Genomic DNA, 22,074 nt, shown 5'->3' with positions numbered 1-22,074 from the left:
TTTTACGCCTCTCCAAGCTGCACCACAGTCCCTGCTCATTGTCCTGTGTGACCCTGTCTCTGAGAGCCCGGCCGTGTGACTAATCATTTTTGATCCTTCCCTCTGTTGCATTACAGAGAGCCACAGAATATTTAAAGTCTAGCACCTACTGAGAAAAACAAAACAACTGTGTGTGGGAGTGTCTGTGTGTGTGTGTGTGTGTGTGTGTGTGTGTGTGTGTGTGTGTGTGTGGTGTGTGTGTATGTTTTAAAAGAGAACATTGGAATCAAGGAGTTCCAAGATACAGAGCAAAGCCACCCAACAAAACGTACTTTCCAAAATAAAATAGTGAAAGTTAAAACCCCAGGTAAAATTTCTACTCCCCAAAAATGCTTTATATTAGCCAGCCAAGCCCTAAGGGTCACACACTTCTGCTTTATAGATTACATTTCATTTGTTGCATTTATAATTTACTTAATACCCAACCCCCTTGTGAACTTTAATGAAATCAGGAATTTTAGGAAAATCCCCAATGGTGGATAATTTCAGAATTGGACAAAATCCTTTCATTATAGTAGGCTCTGAGTAATTGTTTCATTCTCTCGATGAGGGAAAGCCAAGATTACTAAGCCTACACTGGTGCATAATATGGTAAATCAGCTTAATGATGTGTGAATAAAACTACATTAAGAAAAAAGGGCTTGTTTCCCTGGACTCAAAAGGAAACAAACAAATAAACAAAAAAGACAACTCTAGGTGCTTCAGGGAGACTGAAAAATCTATACACCACCGAGTTCTTTGAGTTTTTTTTTTTTTCAGACTTAAAACAACACGAGAAAACTGAAGTATCTTGGACAAAAGATAGTCTCATGAATAACTTACTGGGAGTGAGATCTTAGCTTGGTTTTATATTTATTTACACATTATACCCAGAAGTTAAACATTTAAAAGCTCCAAAGAAATAACCTTGGTTTGAAAGAGTGTACTGGGCAGATGGGAGACAGCACTTTTTTCCCAGGTCAACATGAAGATCCCAATGTTCACTGAAGTTGTTACAGCAACTGTTTTTAAATGAAATTTGTAGCTAAATATTGTGCCACCTAAAAATTATACCTATTCTTTTCTCCTGATGAGTGGCTTCTCACCTAAATTCTTGGCCAAAGAGAGTAAGTGCAATTTTGTGTCATGGTAAAGAATGTTTACTTAAGAAGGGGCAAGAAGACATCCTGGTCCTAATTTGGCCCTCTAATTTCACATTTTCATAAGCTGTCACCCAGCTAGGCAGAAAATAGATGAGGGATAGAACTGCTTGCTACCACCATCAAAACAATGGTTCAAGCTGCTATACACTAAATGGTAAGCCCTGGTAGCTTCAGTTGAGGGTTTGCTTTTAGGAAAATCTGTATCTTGAAATTCATGAGTTCCTAACTCCTTTCTCATGTAGGTTATTTGAGAAGACTTTCAAATCCATTTTTTAAAAAATTAATTGTTGCACTCGAATAAGTCAAACACTATGAGACACTATGCAATAAAACAGAAGTCCCTTTCCTCCAACATCCACCTGACAAACTAACCTTAATACTAAATTGCACACATACCCACACATACAGCTCTATTTCCCCTGCTTTCACTCTGCTGATGACGACAGTGTGCTCACCACTGTCCATCTCGCCCTTCTCGATGAACACGTCCGTATGTGGAGAGAGTTATCTTATTATTCTTTGGCACAACAGGATCACTCCACTCCTGTTTTTTGCTATTTAGGCTGTTCCAAGTGTTTTGCCCCTGCAAATAATGCTGCGACATATATCCTGCCCGTTTTCCTTCTTATTGTCATAGCCAATGAATGATTCGCCTTATGGTCCACATTGCTGTAATCTTCCCACCTTGTCAGAGTCTCTCTATGACAACATGGGTCTCGTCACGCTCCTACTTTAACACACTGCCAAGTGTCTCCTTCCCACAGAATGTGGTCAAACTCAGCTGGTCAAACTCCTCTACTGGGTCCTATCTGCCTTCTTATTCTACTTTCTACCATTCCCTCCCACACGCCCAACATGCTACCCACAGCTGAAAAACTGTGACACTGTTGCTGGCTCACTCATGCTCCTGTGCCCTGCATCATTTATCTGTACTCCCTCTGGGCACTTGCTGGATGTGCCAGTGGATGCTAGGACTGACCTTAGTTCTGAACAGGAAGCCTCGCGGGAGGCCATAGTTAGCTGCTTATACACTTGGTTTTTACCTGAAGACCCCAGCTAAAGCTCATCTCAGACCCTGCAATAAACTTATTTGTCACTCTGCATGAGAAGAGAGCTGACCAATTGCTACCATCTTCCTCTTGACAGCCTGCCTCGGTTTCCAACCCTACTTGGCTATGACCTCTGTTGTGAGATGCTATAAGCAAATTGCCTGGTGTGTGAAAAGGAAAGTCGGCAAAAGTTCTTCCTGGAAGTCATTCTGGTTCCTTCTGCAGTGCCCTGTTCTGACCACAGACCCAGGCTCATTCACTGGTTATGAAAAGTTAGCTGTCTTGCAGGACATGGTGGTACACACCTGTAATCCCAGCACGTAAGAGGCTGAGGCGGGAAGATTGCCGTGAGTTCCAGGCCAGCCTGAACTAATAATGAAACACTACCTCAAAAAAACAAATAAAAATTAGTTTTCAGGCCCACTTTCAGTCTGACAATATCGGGCATTTCCAGTCCCACCAGCCAGCAACTTTCCTTCCTCCAAACACTGCCCCAGCATTGCTTTACCTAAGCTAAACTTATTTCCTGAATTCCAAAGTAAGATGACATTGTCCAGCTGGTGAAATGCCATTTATCTCCTCACAAAGATATTGGCATAGGAAAAAGGTACCTTTGTTCATGAAGGTATATGCAAACAAATAGTGACCGAAATAGCTAACACAGGATATCCCTTTGTCCTCTTTCAAAAATCTCACGTTACGGTGTATCACAGAAGATTAAACAAATAAACGATGCACTTTAAAATGTGACTGCTGCTGGCCAGTCAGGCATGGTGTGCAAAGGTGCAGCTGACACTGACACGAGATGCCCAGCACGAGCAGAGATCTTTAATCAGCGCCAGTCAAAATGAATAATGAAGTGGCTTCCTGTCTTCCCTTTATAAAAATAGTCATGAAGGAGATAGAGAAAAATTCTCTTTAGAGTAGGGTCATTCATACGAGCAATAGGACGGACTATCTCTGAGTCATGATGAAAACACAAGGAAGCTCTTGTTTTAAAACATCTGTGGGACCAATTGTTAGATTTGCTTCCTTGCACTGTCTACAGAAGAACAATATTAAAATATAGCATGGATATCTCTCTTAGCAGGGGTAGCAACACAGTAAGACCAGGGGGAAAAATCACTATGCATTTGTATTTAAAAATTACCACTCTGTTCAAAAATATTTTAAAGTGAATTTTTATGAAGGCAAGAAGACATAAACCCCTTAAGAAATAGGCTGCTGCAAAAAATTAATTATATACTGTCATGTGAACAAAAAAGCAGATTATAAATGAGTGTTATAAAAATATTCCATTCTTGTAAATGAAAAAATATGCAAATGTCAGTCTCCCCTTCCTCTTAAAAGGCTGGAAGAAGAGGTTTTCCAATGTTCGTAGTGTTAATAACTGAGCTGAACATGAGTGAGTTTTAAATCTTTCTACTTACATCTTTTGTTTTAATTTTTAATGAACATACATTTCTATAGTAAGAAAATATCCATAAAGTTTATATATCTCTATGTGCACTTTTTGGCATGTGTCTTTTTGGCATCTGTTTTTTTCCCGTTTCTATGTGTTTCTAGGTTGAATTAAAGCATAGCCTCAATGGAGATGAGCATTTAATGTGAAGGAGAATGAAACACCGGGATTTGAAAGGGAGTGGATGCATTGGATGGATACTTTACCTCCTGAGAGCTGAGCCATGTGACGGAGGGAACTGTTTTCTTCTCTGAGCCAAATGAGATCCAGAGTAGGTAGAATGATCGGAAAAGGCCCCGCGAATGCTGGGAGTACATGGGCACACCTTGTCTTTGTCCTGGGGAGTTCCATGAGGTAACAAAGATGGAGAGAAACTGCCTCTGGGCTTTTCCCTTTGGGCAGAAACTTCCCGAGTCTCAGGCATCACTGTACACATTTCTTTTCTCTAAATTATTATTAGATTGTAGTGTGGTACAAACATGTGCCAATGCCACACAAGGAATGTAAACCGTACGTACTGCAAATATGCAAAGAGAAAAAGGAAGGAGACCGAGACAAGTAGAGGGTGGAAGGGAGAGAGGGAATGACGATGTGCCATGTACATGTACCAACTTCCCAGAGGGAAGATGTACGTTATGCCCTGCACATGTGTACTAATAAACTTCAACTTAAAAAGAATTCTTAATCTGAGCTTTATCCTCTTCACAAATGTTTAAATGTGCAATGACTATTGTTATGATGGGCACATTACTATAGCACCTCTCCACAAGTCACTCGCCTTGTTTAACTGAAAGGTTACACCGATTTATACCTGATTAATACCTATACCCCCTATTTCTGCCTCTCCCCAGCTCTTTGTAACCACCATTCTGCTCTTTGAGTCTATGCATTTTACTATTTTGTGGACTCACTTCCTTTCCATGACAAGCTTATTTCACTGAGCATACGATCCTCAAGTTTCATCCGTGTGGTCACACATTATTGGTTTCCCTTCTTTTTATGGCCGGATAATATTCCATTGTGGATATATTCTCTATCTTTATCCCCTCGACTGTTTGTTGAGTAACGTTTAGGTCACATCTGCATCCTTATTATGGACAGGGATGCACTGAACTTGGGAGTACAGGTATCTCTTTGAGATCCCAATTTCAACTGGGTAAATACCCAGAAATAAGATTGCTGGATCACGTGGTAGTTCTGCTTTTTAATTGCTTTAGGAACCGTCACACTGTTGTCCATAACACTGCACCATTTTGCAGTCTCATAAGAAGTGCACAATGATCCCAATTTCTCCACATCGTCACCAACACTTATGATCTTTAGGCTTTGTTTGTTGGTTGATTGGGATTTTTTTCACGTCATCCTGATAGGTATGAACTGATTCACATTGTGGTATGAATTTGCATATCCCTGAAGATGAGTGACACTGAGCATTTTTCCTTTATCTATTAGCCATTCACATATCTTCTTTGGAGAAATATCTACTCATAGTCTTAGCTCATTTTGGGGGGTTATTAGTTTTCTTGCTGTTGAACTTTATATATTTTGCAGAATAACTCCTTATTAAATATATGATTTGCAAATATTTTCTTCCATTTCACAGACTAATAAGTCTGTTTATGTTTCTTTTGCTGTGCAGAAGCTTTTAATCTGATAAGTCCTACCTTTTTAGTTTTATTTTTGTTGTCTATGCTTTTGAGATGAAGTCTATGAAATCAACACTGATGTCAAGAAGCTTTTCTCCTATGTTTCCTCCAATGAGTTTTGCAGTTTCACATTTAAGATTTTAATCTATTTTGAGTTGTTATAAGGTAAGGGCTTAATTTATAAAGTCCTTAATAGTGTACAGTAAGGGTCTAATTAGTTCTTTTCCCTATGTATATGCAGGTTTTCCAACATTGCTTATTGAAATGACTATTCTGTACTCTGTATTTGTTGTGTACTCCTGGCACCCTTGTCAAAGATCAGTTGACTGTATGAGCAGGAATCTATCCCCCCATTGGTCTGCACGTGTCTTTATTCCAGCACCACACCGTTTTGATTACAGTAGTTTTGTAACATATTGTGAAATGAATTCTGATGTCTCCAGAATTTTTTTTTTCCCCCCTCAGTATCAGTTTGGCCATCTTTGTTCTTTGGTGGCTCCATATTTTAACAATATTAAGTTTTTCAGTCCATGAACACAAGATGTCTGTGTGTGTTCTTTAATTTCCTTCACTGGTATTTTATAGTTTTTAGCATATAAGTAGTTTATGTGCTAAAAACTATATAAACTATATTAGTTAATTTTTAAGTATTTATTCTTTTTGGTGCTATTGTACATGAGAATGTTGTCCCATTTTCATTTTTAGCTCACTCATTTTAGTGTATATAAATACAACTGATTTTTGTATGCTGATAATGTATTCTACAACTTTACTAAATTTATGTCATCAGTTCTAACAGGTTTTTTTAAATGTAGTCTTTAGGATTTTTAAAATATATAATGTTTGCTAACAGGCAATTTTATTTTTCCTCTCTAATATGGATACCTTTATTCATTTCGCTTTCTTAATTGTTCTAGCTAGAACTTCCTATACAATGTTAAACAGACGGAGTGAGAGTGGGTAGCCTTTCCTTATTACTGACCTTAGAGGAAAGTTTTCAGTGTTTCGCCATTGTATAGGATGCTAATGATAGGCTTTTCATATACAGTCTTCATTATATGGGTGTATCTTTCCTTCCCACTTTGTTGTGGGTTTTTATCATGAAAGGGTGCTGAATTTTGCCAAATGCTTTTTTTGCATTTGTTGAAAAGATTGTGTGATTTTTAGCCTTTATTCTGTTATTCTACTCATTCATGTTATATGATCCTTTCAATGTGCTGTTGGGTTAGGTTTATTAGCATTTTGTTGAGGTTTTTAGCTTTTCATTTTGTTTTGTTTTAATCTAGATTTTTAACAAATATTGACCTGCAGTTTCTATTCTTGTGGTGTCTGTTTGGCTTTAGTGTTGTGTGTTAATTTTTTTGGAAGAGTTTTGAGAAAGGTTGTCATTAACTCTTTAAATGTCTAAAAGAATTCACCAGTGAATCTTGTCCTGGGCCTTTCTTTGTTCCTAAGAATTTACCAATCTTCTAAATTACCTGATATTTGGTGTGTAATTATTCATGATAATTTCTTACTCCTTTCACTTCGGTGACATCAGTTGTAATATATTTTCTTTCATTTATGATTTTAAGTCTTTCTTTTATTCTAGCTAAAGGTTTGCCTATTTTATAATTTTGTAAAAGAATCCAACTGACTTTCAATGATTTTTTTTAATATTTTCTACTTCATTTCTTTCTGCTCTGATCTTGGTTATATCTTTCCTTCTACTAACTGGAGCTCAGTTTGTCCTTTTCGTAAAAGTGCCTGATGTATAAAGTTTGGTTGTTTGAGATTTTCTCCTTTTTTAAAAATATAGGCATTTATCATTCTGAACCCTCTAGACCTGCTTTTAGTATAACTCATAAATTTTAATATGTTGTGTCTTGGAAGCTGGGGATTTAGCTCAGTGGCATTGATCCTGTGTAGCAATCACAAGGTCCTGAGTTCAATCCTCAGTACCAAAAAACCAAAACAAATATGTTGTGTTTTCATTTTCATTTGTCTCCAGGTGTTTTCCAATTTCTTCTTTGTATTGTTTCTCCTTGACTCAGTGAGTCTTCAAGAATGTCTTGTTTGGGGCTGGGGATTTAGCGCAGCGGTGCCATCACCTGCCTTGCAAGCACAAGGTCCTGAGTTTGATCCCCAGTACCTTGTTTTATTTCCACTTTTTTTGTGAGTTCTCCAGTTTTTCTTTTGCTATTAATTTCTACTTTCATTCCATCATTGTCAAAAAGGCACATGGTATAATTTCAATCTTCTTGAAATTGGCAAAACTTATTTTATGACTTAACATGTGATCCCTCCTGGTACTCTACACGATCAGAGAAACTTCTCTAGTTACCAACTACAGAAATGATCCCTGAAAGTGTAGCCTTCATATGATCCCTTCTGAACAATAGTTTGTGCATACTTAAGATGAATGCGTATTTTGCTGCTGGTGGGTCATACATTCTGTGTGAGGTTTTAAAATCCATTTTGGCCTATAATGTTGTTTGTGTCCAAACTGTTCTTTGCGATCCTCTGGATACATGTGTGAAAGTGGTGTAATGAAGCTTGCTATTATTTTATTGCTGTCTATTTCTCCCTTCACTTCTTTCAGTGTTTCCTTTATGTATTTAGGTGTGTGTGTGTGTGTGTGTGTGTGTGTGTGTATATATATAATCATTATATAATGTCCTTTGTGTTTTGAGACAGTTTTGACTTAAAGTCTGTAACCATATTTATTCTCTTTTGGTTATCATTTTAATTGAATACGTTTTCCATCTCTTTGCTTTTAGCCTATGTGTGTCCTTAAATCTAAAGTGAATGTCTTGTAGAAAATGTATACAGTATTTGGTTTCATTGTTTATTCCACAATTCTGTCTGTTCATTAAGGAATTTAAACCATTTTCTTTTAACAATAGGGAAGCATTTTCTACTTTTTTTTTTTTTAACAGGGAATCAAACTCAGGACCTTGTGTTTGCAAGGCTGGGGAGGCACCACTGAGCTAAATCCCTGGCCCTACCATTTTTTATTTGTTTTCTATTACACTCCTAGTTTTGTGCATGTCTTCTCCTGTGGTCTTCTTTTATATTTTGTTAATTTTTGTACTGATAGGCTTGGACTCCTTTTTTTTCCCTTGTGTAATTTCTATAGAGGTGTGTGTGTGTGTGTGTGTGTGTGTGTGTGTGTGTGTGTGGTTAGCTTGGGGCTTACATAAAATATACAATTTGTTTTACACTGATAACAACTTAAGTTCAGTTGTGTAAAAAATCTCTTTGCTTTAATTTCTCCTCTTCCCAACATGCATTTTATGTTTCTGTTGTGACATTTAATGCTATTGTTGTTACATTTTACATTTATTCATATTTTATACTTTGACATATTTTTATTTATAGCTATTTTTAAGAATTTGGTGTTTTAAATTTTGTACAAGAATTAAAAGTGATTTTCTCACCACTGTTACAGTTACTCAGTAATCTGAATTGTCTATATATTTACTTTACCAGTGAGTTCCGTACTTCCTTATGTCACTATGCTGGTGTTTAGTATTCTTTTATTTCAATTCAAGAACTCCCTTTAGCATTTCTTGTAATACAGATCTGCTAGAGATGAACTTCCTCAGCTTTTGTTCCCTGTAGAAAAACTGTCTTTCAAAATGAGAGATGAAGACTTCCCTGGGCAAACAAAAGCTGAGGAAGTTCAGCAAAAAAGGAATTTATCGTGAGTTGTTGCTGAAATGATTTATTTGTGAGGGAGTGAAGAGTCCACATCTTGCTAACATCAGTCTCTATAGATTTCTCAACAGCAGAATATTGAAGAAGAAAAAAGACTTTCTCCAAGAAATAAAGGGGAAAAAATTGAATTAGGCTAAGTAGCAATCACTAAAATTGATGCTTACGTGATAGACTTACGGTACTACACATAGCTTAAATTGCACATAAACATTTATATTAAGAAAATCAATATTTACTTTTTAAAATAAAGCCTTATGCTTGAAAAGAAGAAAGCATATTTAGTTGATTATAGATTTTTCCTGTTATACAGTGCTACTCAGCCTCTCTTCCTTCTCCTGGATGGTTTCATGTATCTCTCCTCCATAAGGTCAATGAAACAAACAAGTAAGAATACGCTACACCTTTACTTTCCCCCATGGCTGTTCATGAGTTGGTGCTGAATGTTCCACTAATCAAATCAGAGTGCAGGCTTTCAAAGCCTTTCATTTCTAAACTCTGAATGAAGCAATACATCAATTAATAAAAGGAGAGCATTTTAAAAATTGCACAGTACCTTTTAGTTTAGAAAATGCATTTCATCTTCAAATCAACTCTATTTAGACAGCTATTTCAAGTATCTACCTCTAGCTTTTCCTTGCTCGGAATGTACCCCCCCACACACACACACTTCTTTTGGCAACAGACCTCTCGGTTTTCTTTGATAAGCCACCCTTCCCACTCAGATGTAATGCAGATGACACTCACTTTATCCCATGCACAAAGCCCAGTGCAGATTGCTGAGCTTGGGCAATCAGTGTGTTCCACCTCCCTGGCCACAGTGATTATCTGAGGCAAATATGTGATTTAGTCCCAGAGACTAAATTATGGGTTTTTCCTGAAGTTAATAAACCAAGAGGCAGGGCACAGAAAGAAAGGAGGCACTAAAGATCAATGCTTTCAAATCCACTATTTTTCCTGGGGACAATACTGCCAAAGTATTCTTTGAGCCCTACCAGGATGACCAGTTTCTCCAAGTCTCACTGGATAGATGTATGTCCCATGACATGAGACTTTCAATACAAACAGCAGCAACATCCTGGGCAAATCAGGATGAACCGGCCCCTCTGTCAGCCACTCTGCTGTCACACAAAGTGAGAGCTCCACAGCCAGGAGGAAAGATTCAATCCTGCTTTTCTGCCAGGGAAAACCAGTGTTTGTTACCTTTCTGTCCCCCAAGAGAACAAGTGTTCAAAGTATCAGGCAGAAATTATAGAGAAAAGGAATTATCAGTTCATTCAGCGGCTATCAGTTCCTTTATTCTATTTAATCTTTAAATGATTAGCAGAAAAAAACCTGAGATCATTTTTAACAGCTTCATTTTTCAATAATCAAGTGCTGAATTAAAAAGGAAAGCAAACACTAAAATTTAACACTCTGCTAAAAATGAACACATCTAAAATATTAATAGCAACTCTAAATGATTTATAATGCCCTCTTGGGCCTATTTTATGATTTATTGATGTCATTTTAGCAGCTCCATGGGTGACAGTCACCTCATGCTGTGTGTGCTTGGGTGGCTTTCTAGGCTACTTATTCAGTAAACCACTCACTCACCCTTTTGCTGCATGTATATCAGACTGCAGGTGAATTAGAAAAGGTAAAGACACTAATTTTTTTTCCATAAATCAGAGTACTATAGGGCTACAAGGCTTTGAAAGTGATTATTTCTTATTTTCTTGTCTTTATACTGGGCCATACTAGAGCTATCTTTAGTCAACCTCCCTTGTTAATTTATAATATCAGTCTTTTTTGGCAAGAAATTACACTTTGGATTTAACCTTTACCCTCTCTGCATCAAGTAAAGCCCATTTCCTTGAGAACAGTTCATGGTTTCTTCAGTAGTTAACTTCCCTTCCTTGAACTAGTCATGTATTTTTCAAACCTTTTTGCTCAACTCACAGATTTTCTTCTAGATTCTGTACAAGTTTCTTAAGGCTCTTTGGGATTCTGGCGCCCAAACCCCACACTTACTAAATTGCATCTGTCTTCTGTTTCTTCCCCAGTGCTGTCCTGGCGTCTCTGTTATCTCTCCCTCTCCAGAAACCAATAGCTTCCATTCTGCCCCACCCCCACCCCTAACACTCTTTTCACCTCCTTTCTACTGTCAGCCACCCACATCTTAGCAGCCACCAAACAGGCCTGTGCTTGTGGGGAACTCCTAGTACACCAGCTCAAACGTTCCTACTCCCCTATCCACCTCCCCAACCCTGCAAAGCTCCAAACTCCAGTGGGGTGTGTTCAAAAATGCCTGTAAACCCAGCACTCAGGAGGCTGAAGCAAGAGGATTCCAGATTCACGGCCAGGTTGGGCTACATAGAAAGTTCAAGGAGAGATTCCATAAAAGGAACAAACAAACAACAACAACAACAAAAATCCTCCAAATTCTTCAACATGGGAGTTTATAGATTTAAGTGTTTAGGAAGGTGCTTTGTGAGAGCCCATCAGGTAAAATCATGTTGACAACTGTCTGTCTTCCATTGGAAATTATAACCAAGACCCAGAGTTCTGTGTAGTATTAATAAACTGGGATAAAGAAAACCTCAAAGATTTTTACTCTGTTTACTTTTTCTGTAGCCAGTATTTGTCTTGTGGTGTTTTTTTTTTTAACTCCAATTCAGTATTGCTAATTCATGGACACTGAATAGTTTCTTGTCTTATTTTGGTGACACTTGTTTTTCCTTGCCATGCCACCATAATTACACAGGCAGCACCCAGGGATCTTGAGATGTAGCATGTAATTGCTAATGTTTAAACTCTGCTGAATAATTCACCATAGGAACCGAAGGAGAAATAGAAGCCTGATACTAAAATTTATGACTTATCTGCTTTATCTCAAACATTTAAAAGAAATGACTACACGTATGAAGCTATAAGAACACTACACTTAGCATATGCCTGTTTAGAGTGCCTAGATACAATTGAGCATCTCCTGTTCAGACACCAGACCAGGAACCAGTGAGGACAAACTGTCTCAGGTGTAGTGGGAGCTCCTGCTTGAGCAGCGGGAGGTGTGGCTGGGACCACTGTGAAGCAGGTGCTGAACTAGAGTTAGAGGAGCAAGATTCTCTGCACTGGGGAGCAACATCATGAAAAGAAAAGGAGAAAGTAAGGACTGAACCCAGGGAGGGGTTTGACCATGCAGTTGATCTGCGGGAGTCTCTGCTGGCCCAATGGAAAGTTTGAACATGGGCTGCCCATTAGAGGATCGGCATCAATGGATAGCTGAGCCTGGGGCAGCCCAAAGAGAGGTTGACAAGGGCTCAAAAGCTGAAGCAGGTATGAAAGAGTCAACAGCTGGAAATGTCAGCTAATTCCACTTCTGGAAGCTGAGTGTCTGGCTCTTTTTCAAAGAGGGGCTGCTGTGTGAGCTAAGACAGAAAAATTACAAGAAAGATGAAGATCAAAACTATATATATAAAAAATATATATATATATGAACAAGAAATCTAAACGGACAAGAGAAGGTGTAATGTCATTGTGGCTTAAAAGAACAAGGGTGTAATTACCATTAAGATACAGGAAATATCCCCCAGACGTCTCTCCTCTAGGTGGCAGCATGATTTGAAAACTTTGGGGACTTCAGCTGTTTGCACTATGATCCACTGTTCAGCGTCAGAGCAGACCAATGGGGCTGCCACTGCTCACAGATGGGAGTGGGTCTGAAAAGGTGGCGAAGGAAGCGGGCTCTGGAGCAACAGGAGCTGTCCAAGGCCCAGCACCATCCTTCAACTTCTGCCACCTCAACAAAGTTATTTATCCCAACTATGTTTCAGAGAACAGTTCCTATCAGTCAGGGTTCCTGTTAAGGTTAAACTCTTTTTAATCAAGGTGTGGATTCAGCAGCTTCATGATCACCTGGAAACTGGTTAGAAATGCAGCAGGGTCCTGAAGCCCACCCAAAGCTTTCAGATTCCAAATCTGCATATTAACTTCATATCCAGGGGGCTTGTGTGCACATTAGAGGTTGAAAAACACTGAGTTAATGAGTAAGGTACATCAAACACCTACCATCTACCACAGTGTTTGAAAGGTAGTAACCACAAAAAGAGATACTACTTCTTATTGTTTTGTTATTATAGTTATTTTCATTCTGAATCATGCTGGACGGGCACATCACTTGAGAAATATAAAATGATGACCATAGTGATATCCAACTATCTAGGGATCAGATCATCTTTTAAAGTCTTTTCAACCCCTGGGAGAGCCCAGTGATGTACTCATGATCATATGATGCATTAGTTAATATTTCACCCACCTTTACAAGATGTCAGATGCTATTCTCTGTGCTTTACATGTATCATCTTATCTAATCATCCAATGGCTCTATAAACAGGTACTATTTTAAACATTTATTTTATAGCTGAGTGAACTGAAGCCTGAAGAGATCAAGTAACTTGCTCAATAAAACACACAAGAATAAGGTCAGGATTTAAACTCTGGGAATTTGACATGACAAACTACTCTCGCTAGCTAGACTATCAAAGAGAAAGTTAAGCCGGGGACTAGCTCAGGGGTTCTGTTGCCAAGGACCCGAGTTCGATCCCCGGTACCAAAAAAAAAAAAGTCAAGTAAAGAGAAAGTTAAACTAAGCTATAACCCTGTAATGGATGCCCTGGCATTGACACCTCATAGCTGCAGTAGGCAACATCCAAGCTGTGGGTTCTCAAACCTGACTGTATTTTGAACATTAGAGTAATTCTCAGAGTGACAATGTTTAAAAATGCAGACTTTAAAATCTCAACCCTGAAGATTCTGGTCCACAAGAACAGTCAAGCTGTTTTTTTTTTAAGTTGTCAGAAGTTAGTCTGGGCAGAATGAAGGGAATGTTTAGGGAGATGGGTCAACAAGCCATTCCTTCTGTGTTCAGTATGAAGTTGAACTTCTTTCCAAATAATTGGAAGGAATAAGGAGGGAAGGGAAGAAAGAAGAACAAGGAGAGGAATGGGGAGCGGCAGGTTGGACATGGAGGTGCAAGCAGTTTGCTCTAACCCCTGCAATTATGCTGGAGTCTGCATGGTTTTCCAGCATATGTGATAGATAGTAATGGTTCATCAGAGCCTGTGCTGCTTGGGATATGCTCGGTAGCACTGAGTAGAAAATATGTTGGTATCACTGAGTGGATGAATGTTTTCACTTTGTCTCTACCAGGGAGACAATCCTTCATCCAAAGCTAGTTAATTGAACCCTCCACAGCACCTAAGACAACACTGCCAGGACTATACCAGCCGGGAAAGACAATGTGGACGGAGACAGACCTCAGATAAGGAGAAAAGTGGAGGTGCACAGGGGGACTAGAACATCAGAATTTTCCAGAATAATCCACAGCCAAACTGTTCTACAGAACCAGTTGATAAAACCTAGGCTTAAAGCAAACTTTAGCCCAAAACAAACATAGAACCAGAGAATAGTCTGAAAACAGGAGTGTGCCTCATCTCTTTAAAGATAGCCTGAATCACTGAAGGACTTGGGCTGCTGACAAGAAAGGAACCCAGGAGAACAGAGACACTAATAGGAAATAACACTTGGACCACTCATACAGAGAGGGGAGAAGTGGAAAATGAGCTTCAATTCTACTTTAGGATAACCTGTGATTTGTAGTCTGTATTAGTGCTGAAGTTGAAAGCTAACTTTTAATTCCAGGGTTTGGTTTCAATTATTATGAAATGATCAATTTACTATCTTTATATATTCTCAGTTCAAGAGATCCTCAAGAATATCAGACAGATATATCTGGACCAAGAAGACCCAGTCTGAATAGTCAGTGTCTGATGCCCAACTGAAGTAAACAGAAATGCCTAGAAATCTCTGTCGCCACCTTGATTTTGCTCAGTGTGTAACACATTACTTATCCACCCCTCAAAGGTTATGGAAAAATAACAGGTTAGCAAACAGTGAAGAAAAGATTGCTCCTTCTGTGAATAGGGTATTTTGAATTGAAAATGGTAGCATGATGTGCTACACTACAACACTAGTAAGAATCTAGTAAGAATCCTAGATCTGAATGGGATAAAATCAATCGCTTAAATTGAGGAGGCATCTAATTTAAAAACAAGTGGATAATCTTTTATAAATAAAGCTTTAATTAAAATTTATTCTTAAATAAAATATTATAGATTTTATTGTTATTTAATGTCACAGAATTATTCAGGAACACACTGGGTACGAGAGACTGACCACAGCAGTGAATAATTCATGCAGAATATAGAGCTATAGATAAAGGAGAGAAGAGCAGTTGATTGGTTTTTTCCAAGAAATTGTTAATGTTATATTACATTTTATTGAATTGGCTTCAAAAAATAACAGAGCCTGAACATTATTATTGCAGTTATTACCTTTTCTTTCCAAGTGCCATATCTTGTTCTCTCCCGAGTTGATACATTCTGATTACTTTTGCTTACTTTAGAGATTTGCTTTTTCTAGGAAAAAAATGTCTGACTAGAACCTTTCATATTTGAATTTCTTCAAGTTATAACTACTTGCTTTCAAATTTAAATAATCTCCCTTATCTTATTGGAATCAGTTTGTTCATTTCCAACTAACACCTTCTATTCAATATATGGAACTGCTCCTAAGTGCCCTTTCTCCCTAAGTACAAAGGACAAATGTGTCTTTCATTAGTCACAGTCATAGCTGCAGCCCCCTGTCGCCTAAGGAATCAGGACAGCTGACACATCTGCACAAATATGACCACGGCAGAACTGAGTGTGACTAAAAATTCCATGGGTCCAATTCACCTTGGATTAAGCTAGAGAACCAATTTCCAGGACCTTGAAAACAGCTGTCATGGAGCAGACAGGCCATGCACAGAGTCCCAGATGTGGGACCTGATTTGGGCTATTTGCCTCTTCATTCTCAGAAAAGCTTCAGGGACCAATACTGTTCTATTTCCTACCAGACTTATCATTGTTTTTTGAAACTATGTTAGTCACTGTGGCATGGTTCTCATGGTTCATCAGGTGTTTCTGTTGAGTTGAATTTGTTATTTTATAGTTTGGGATGTTTTGTACATGTGGGGTTTGGGTGGGGAGGAAAGGATTTATTTGTTTGTCTGTTTGTTTAAAATGGAGGTCACAGTTCCCCTCATCTTTAAACTGTTAGCCTTTCCTTCTCTCTCTGATCAAAAATCCAATTCTGCACAGAAGAAATATACAAGCTAGATTCAAGTATTTCTCTGAGTTGTAGAAACTGCCTTGGTTCAGTAGGGGTGATATGAGGCCATGTTTTAGGCACAGAAGAATGGTGTCAGGTCAAGTTTTCCCCAGCTCATACTCCTTCTTCCCTCAGTCCCTTATCTTTCCTCCTTAAAATACATTAAAGTAAAGGTAACCAGAGTTGCCAGTGTCAAGAAAAACTGAGAAATAGTTTCATCTGTGTAACCAGTATGTCTTGTTTCACAGGATCTGCCTCACCCCAGGACGGATCCCAGTGAAGGCCTGAGCCCCCAGCGTCCATCTTCGCAAGAAATCAGTTTAACTCTTAGACTCCTTCCTACATTCCATACATCTAGGAACTCCAGATGGGAAGTAATCTAAGGATTACTCAGCTTGCACTTATTTCCTCACTCTGTGACTTTGGACCCAAATGCACCTCCTTAGGGCTGGAGATTTTAACAAGCACTACCGAAGCGGTTTAGTTTAGAAAAAGCAGTGACACCAAAGGCAGCTGCAGCCTAGGTGGCTTAAAAGTGCTTTTTCTCCCCTGCTGCTGCTGTTTCCTCTGATGTTTAAATATGGCCCAGGGTGCTCGGCTGATGCCAGGCTCCAAGCAGCCCAGCCTTGCCCTGCTACAGCACTCCCTCTGAGTTCCACCCTCGCAGCCAGGAAGTTCCACATTTACCTTCCCTGATTTCCAAATGCAGCTCTCTGGTGTCAGTCCACAGTGTTTTCCTCAGGTTCCTTGGGTCAGGAACCTCATGGACCCAAAAACATTACTTCTCGTTTACCATTCCCTGGAAGTGGAGCTTTCTTTTATTTTCAGGCCCAGGCTCACATCCTACCACTAAATGAAACACCTTTCAAAAGGGGGAAAAGCCCAACAAAGTAAAATCTATTTAGGAACAAGGAAAAAGCATCTACTTGCATGTATAATATGTTCTTGAAATTGTTTATAACAGTCAAATATGAAAGCACTGAAAGGGTCTCTTTCATATACACAAAAATGCTTTTAATTGTATATAAGTGGTGAAAATACTGGCTCCTGATGATGAAGAGGGAGAATGAATTAGAAAACAACTACTTTTCATAAGACAATATCTGCTACAGAACTCTAAAACCAGACAACTTGTAGATTCAATAATATAGAAACTAATTTAAAAATACTGTGACTTACAGATTAAACAAAAGAGTTTGGGGAGGCCCAGCGAGTCACATACATATTCTCAAAAAAAAAAAGAATGATCTCATATTTCTGAGCCACTCCATTAGATGTCAGACAATGGAAAACCATTTTCTAATTTTTGAGGAACATGGTTTCCATTAGAACTCTATTCCCAGTGAAACTCATATCTTGTGTAATAAAGACACCATTAGGCATACAAAGCACATTGCATAGGTCGTTTACTACAGTAGAAGCTTCACTAGCCACTTTATTTTGAAAGGACTACTTATTAGATAAAGCTCACAGGCCAAGGGTAAGAAATGACTGCACTCCCAGACAGGACCTCTCCTGCACAGGAGCTGCCACAGAGGCAGCCAGCGCCTCTCACAGAGGCCACCGCATGGAGAGCTGTGCCGGGGGCCAACTCTAATGCATAACCCCTGCCACCATCCACCATCCGGAGGTTGGCAAACCAGGTGGCCATGGGGTGGACTCCAGAACTCTGTCCACCTGCCTCACCCAGACTATCACCAGCAAAAGGAGAGCCTAGGCCCTGTTCCTGCCTAAGTAACTTAGTCTGGATCCAGACATCAAATCTGACTCAGATGTGGTTGACCGGTGAACTCAAAACCACACGCTTCTAATGGAAATCCAACAACTGGAAAATGGCCTGAAAAAAGTTTGTCTACTGAGAGCAATGAATGTGTACTGTGGGATACTTAAAATAATGGGAGGGGGTACAGCCTCAGGCTTGAGGGGCAGCCTGAGAGACAGATAACTTTCATCTTATGAACTTTTTTTTAGAAACTACCAGAAGCTTGTGATCTCCTCACCAAATGAGAATGAATCAAGAAAGAGGGAGATGTGAGCTGGGAATCAGAAAACCTAATACAGGAGAGCAGGCAAAAAAAAAAAAAAAAATTGATGATCTTCATCACCATATTGCAAAGAGCAATCCATGGAGGAGGAAGACAAAGCATATGCAAGGGGCTGGTGGCAGAGAACCTGCTGTGCTAAACCTCACTGAAGGTTGCCACAGAGATCACTGAACAACTGGGTGGGTGAGCAAGTATGAATCCTAAGAGAGTAAAGTTTCTATTTAGCCGGTTATGTGTCTAAGATGTGAATGCCATTTCCCACAGGCGAATACTGGTAAAAGAAGCAGGGACATAACTACAGGGGAGGATGGAGAAAGGAGGGGAACAGAATGTGTGCGGAGAGAACACTGCAGGCACAAGTGCTGAATCCTCCTCTTCCACCTCAGGAAACCAAAGATAGTAAAGTGGCCTATATTTGAAAAGCAAGAAATATCAACAGAGACATTTTATGTAGAATTTGAAAGTAAAAAGGCTAGGCATTTAGCTCAGTGGTCCCGCCACCTGCCTCACAAGCGCAAGGTCCAGAGTTCGATCCCCAGTACCAAAAAATAATTATGAAAGTAAACCCCAGAAGAAACAGCCCCCCTAAAAGTTCCGGAGAACAGAATTTTGGAATGGGAAGGAGTGAGGACTGCTATTCCCATTACAACATTACTTCATCATCTCATTTTTGAAGTCTCATTTCACTTTCATCTTCACTATTTTATATATGTGTACAACTTAATTGAAATGATAAGAAAAGAAATAAGCACTTCTTGCAGTATATTTGTAGCCTGTCTTAGAGATCACACATTTTGTCTAATTCTTCCTGTTCTATGCTATACTTGCTATGTCAGCCATTCCTTTCATCCTGTTAAGACGAAAAACTGCATTGTCCACTGGCTCCTTTATGAAAATCAACCCTAGAGAAACCATGGAAGCCAGAGGGAAGTGGATTTCAGGAACTAATACCAAGAAATAAGACACAGAAATCCCTGTGGAGTCTGGGGAGCAGGAGGGAAGGAGAGAAGAGCTTCAGCCTGGGGAGGAGGTAGCCAGTGGCTATGGGGAGAAATCAAAGGAGAAGAATGATGTTTCTCTTCTGCCCCCGGTACAGTGGCAGCCTGCTCTGTCACTTCAGAAACTGACAGCAACAGCTTAGGCTGCAGGTGTCAGGGGGTCACAACCAGAAAAGGGGAAGTAGAATGAAAAGGTGGTATACAGTGACATTAAGTACTCGCTATAATGTTCCCATTCCACACCCTGGGGAAAGGAGGGTCAACTCCATGGAGATTGTTTAAGAACAGCGTAAGTATGAAACAGGAACTAAAGAAATTAGTTGTAGGAGGAGGAAAAATGGACCGGTCACCATCAGTTTTGTAATTCCCAAGGCTCTGTTCTCTGGGTTTTCCCTGGGGCATCAATTCACCTGGGGTTTTTTTAACTGGAGGCTGGGATTTAATCTTATCCCACACATTACCACATCTAGTAACTGATACTCCAAGGATGAGAGGGGTTCTTGGGACAAGATAACTTACAAGCCATAAAAGGAAGATGACTGCTAAATATGACAACAATCTCAACTATATAAACTTCCTGAGTTGGTATTACAAGAAGAGATGAACCAAGAAATTAAAATAATTGCAATGAATGTATTAGGAAGTTAAAGCTGATATCAGCAATAGGAAGTAAAAACAAGAAAACAGAAAAAGAGCAAACTGAATAGTAACTATAGGATACAGATGAAGTAAATAGAACTATAGATAAGAAATACAGCAAAATGGATATAGGTGAGGAATAAATTGGAGAGTTGGGCGATAAGGCTAAGGAGCTCTTCTAGAGTTGGCAGGAAAAGGGAAGAGATAGGAAACAAAAGAAAGCTAGGATCCACGAGAGGAGGAGGGGAGAGGTCAGCACCTGTGGGCAGTGGCTTTGCAATGTGCTGGCATGGTGAAGTGGAAATGCTTCTCCCCAGACCCCTTTCCTGCACATTTCTGATTAGGACGGGCCATGAGAGCCTCATGAGAGTCTCCCCAGGTGCTGTCACTCACTGCCAGCTCTCCTCCTGAGTGTGAAGCAGTACTGTAGCTGCCAATTGATCCACCTCTCCTGCCAAGCTTCTGACTTCTGGGCCAGATATCTGGCCCCTGTGACGAAGGGCTCTGGTTCCTGCAAGAAACAATCAAGGTTAGAGGAAACAAGACCTAACACAAATCTGTCTGTCTTTGCAGACTCCAACTTTGAATTTACTGACATCTGTTGTGTCTGTATGGTAGAAATACTGTAAAATGATGTACTGCTGTCCGTCTTCTCCCCACTCTGCACTCAGCGACATCATATGACAGCATGAAATTGGCTGTTGTGGGAGTTTTCACATCACAAAGGATGGCAATGCTAAAATTAAGGCTTAATGTATTGTTTTGTTGATTTATAGGACAGGAGTCACTATGGTCAGTAGGTGAAATCCAACAACCACTTGTTTTTGTAAATGGTTTTATTGGAACACAGGCACATCTATTAGTCCAAATAAATATCTATGATTATCTTCGCACTATTTTGGCAATTGAATAGTTGCAATAGATATCATGTGGACCGAAGCTTAAAATATTTGTTATTTGGCCTTTACACAAAGTTTGCTGAAGCCTGGTCTAGGCTTATTCAAATAATGGAGAAAATGTTAGCTATGTGAATTAATTTAGAGTATATTATGTTTATGGTTTATAGTTTTTACACTGTAGATAGCACAAAAAATGAAAAATAGTCTTCCAATATTTAAAAGCTATATTTGATTCATAAAGGAAGGCACCCACACCAGGGATAAACAAATCAAGATTCAACAAATGTCTTTGTCTGTTTCCTTATTTGTTAATATAATAAAATTATCAACTTCCATTCATGTGTGAACTACACTCACAAACTTCAATCTACAGGTAAAAAAAGTTTAGCAAAAATCAAGAAAAGCATTCTGTGATCATGTATTTGCCACATGGAATTTACAATCAAGAGTATTGTCTATGTTATTGCTACTTATAAATTGCTCATTAAACATCCATTATACTACTAAAATTATAATATCCATATACATATGTATGTGTGAATGTGTGTTTAACATTTGCCAGCATAGCACTGGTTATACAGCATCTCAACTCTACTTATTAAAACATTTACAGCTCTAGGTTAAACTGAATAACATAATGGAAGCACTACATAAAGCAGCTATCCAGAACCGTAAGTCAGGAAATAATGTTTTTTTTTTCCTTAGTTATCTTTTTTTTTTCTTTTTATTGAGGTTATTGGTATAATCTAGGTATACAATACAATTACATTCATCACTGGGATTCTGTACCTTTACATAATAGGTCTTGATTCTCATTTTTTCCCTTGTCCCTGCCCTCCCCTCACCCTCTCCTCCCCTCCCCATTTACAAATACTTTATTTCCATTTTTTCAGTTTCTCATATTTTTTTCCTCTCCCTTATTACCTCTCCCCCACCCTTCCCACTTTCCCTACACCTTTAGCCCTTTACTTCATATTTCACATTATTAATTATCTCATTAGGATCCTGTGTACTATTATAGTTTTTCACACCAAATACATGAAGTAGCAGGAAAAAATACAAATGACTTAAAAAAGCTGTTTGCAGAATTAATGACAGAAAACTTCCCAAACAGAGGGGAAGAATTTGACATTCAGATAACTGAGGCATATAGGACCCCAACTAGCTACAATCAAAAAAAATCTACACCTAGACATATAATAATCAAGATCCCAGAAACCCAACAGAAGAACAAAATACTACAAGCAGTAAGAGAAAAGAAACAAATC

At 39.0% G+C, this 22,074-nt stretch overlaps 1 protein-coding gene, 1 long non-coding RNA gene and 1 pseudogene across 5 annotated transcripts in view; 1 reads left to right on the top strand and 2 right to left on the bottom strand.

The window, feature by feature from the left end:
- Window positions 1-18,164, top strand: part of LOC104864314 — a 31,907-nt gene extending 13,743 nt beyond the window's left edge. For 2 of the 3 annotated variants that reach the window (XR_780841.2, XR_780843.2), the window contains one exon: window positions 3,797-4,245. This is a non-coding gene — a long non-coding RNA (uncharacterized LOC104864314). Of the gene's footprint in view, window positions 1-3,796; window positions 4,246-16,473 lie in introns of those variants that run through there. The other variant, XR_780842.3, reaches the window with a different exon arrangement.
- The window catches only part of Megf10 (multiple EGF like domains 10), a 323,793-nt gene that overhangs the window by 237,057 nt on the left and 64,662 nt on the right, over window positions 1-22,074 (bottom strand). The window contains exon 1 of one of the 2 annotated variants that reach the window (XM_033766479.1): window positions 20,301-20,418. The exons of the other annotated variant lie outside the window; for it this stretch is intronic. The gene's annotated coding sequence lies outside the window, so the exon portion shown is untranslated. Of the gene's footprint in view, window positions 1-20,300; window positions 20,419-22,074 lie in introns of those variants that run through there. 2 annotated transcript variants of the gene reach the window in all.
- On the bottom strand, window positions 7,622-7,695 carry LOC117287507 (annotated as a pseudogene).

This window comes from Fukomys damarensis, unplaced genomic scaffold (genome assembly GCF_012274545.1).
Source record: "Fukomys damarensis isolate Sample0158 unplaced genomic scaffold, DMR_v1.0_HiC HiC_scaffold_3, whole genome shotgun sequence".
In the NCBI taxonomy this organism is placed as follows: domain Eukaryota; kingdom Metazoa; phylum Chordata; class Mammalia; order Rodentia; family Bathyergidae; genus Fukomys; species Fukomys damarensis.
Note: the sequence above shows the minus strand (reverse complement) of the source record. Positions and strands in the feature narration are given on the sequence as shown.